Source organism: Trachymyrmex cornetzi, unplaced genomic scaffold (assembly GCF_001594075.2).
Source record: "Trachymyrmex cornetzi isolate Tcor2-1 unplaced genomic scaffold, Tcor1.1 scaffold637, whole genome shotgun sequence".
In the NCBI taxonomy this organism is placed as follows: Eukaryota; Metazoa; Arthropoda; class Insecta; order Hymenoptera; family Formicidae; genus Trachymyrmex; species Trachymyrmex cornetzi.
Window position 1 is genome coordinate 913,521 of NW_017299956.1, and position 1,556 is coordinate 915,076.

A 1,556-nucleotide genomic window follows, 5' to 3' on the forward strand; every position below is an offset into this window, starting at 1 on the left:
GAAAATCGCTATACCAAGTGTATCGCCCTCGAAGGCAACTATGTTGAGGAATAAATATAACTTTGCCCAAAAAACGCTTGTTTTCGTTAAAAATCCCGGGACTTTTCAGCCCATGTATTATATATATTTTATGTACTTTTTTTTATCAATTCTGTCGATTATTACTTGGTTTTGATGTTCATAGTATTACTATACCATAGTATTACTATACTATATATAAGTGTTACTTTTAAAAAGTAACTTTCCATTCCCTGCTATATATATGGTAGTATCGTATGAGTTGCAAATGAACAATAACTGCACTTTTTAATGAAAACTCTCTCTTTATATAAACGTCAATTCTTTTAATGTATGCTACATAATTAATAATAAATAACAGTAAGGCTAATGAGAGTCAACACGGAAATGGATGCGCATAAATATTAAAAGACATTAAAAATGTAAAAAAAAGATGTTAAGTATATTTTGCAGAAAAAAGATACCAAAAATAATGCCATAAAAAAAGAAGTGAAATCAAAATAATATTTCAAGTATCTCTATTTGAAAAGTCCCATAGAACACAGTTCTCCGAACGGCATCTTGAAGGTTTTCTTATGATGTAGACGTCTTTTCAATATCCTTTAAAACAGTGTTGTATGGAATAATTTCTCACAATTACAATATACATACTACACAAAGTACAGATGACATTTGAAGTGTATTAAGTATAACATCACATTAATGAGAGAACGAAATGCAATAGATAGCGTAATGAGAGGCACGGAAACTGAAAAGGGATTTTTACATCGATAACAAGTAGAAAATTGTAGAAATAAAAAATCGAAAATGAGCAGCAGCATACTTAACGCGCCCGTCTTGGTCATAATTCGATACATGCAAATAATTCAATAAATATTTTATTATAATTATAAACTATTTTTCGTAAATTAAATAATTTTATATATATTCAAATTGTTATTATAGTATTGATATATTTTATATTTAACAAGTGCACATACAAATATTTTTCTATGAGATAAAGAAAAATTTTTAATACTTCTTAATACTAAATTTTTAACTCTTAAATTTTTTTATTGTAGTAGTAGAATTTGAAATTTATTACAGTAATATTAGCAGTTATTGTTCGATATAATATTATTGAAACAAAAAAAGGAAATTTCCTTTTATATAAAACATAACAATTAATGCACAATATAATAATTTTATTTTTATAAATTTTGTTTCAAGATTTGTTTATACAAATTTGTTTATACAAATTAAAATATTTGTTTATACAAATTAAAATGCAATTCATTATAAAATGACAAACTAATCATTATATGACATGTTCACACTAGGGATGTGCGATCTAATCCATTACCATACGTCTGAGTTCATTAGGCAGTCTGCAGAGTGGCTGGAAAGCCACGAAAGCCGACCAAAGCGGCCAAAAGACCAACGCAGTCAGTATCCGATTTTAAGATAGATCGATTCATTTAATAAGAGATCGATCATTCTTCGAAACGTAGGGGCGGATTCGGAAATTCAAGATATATTTTGATATCATTTCATTCCTG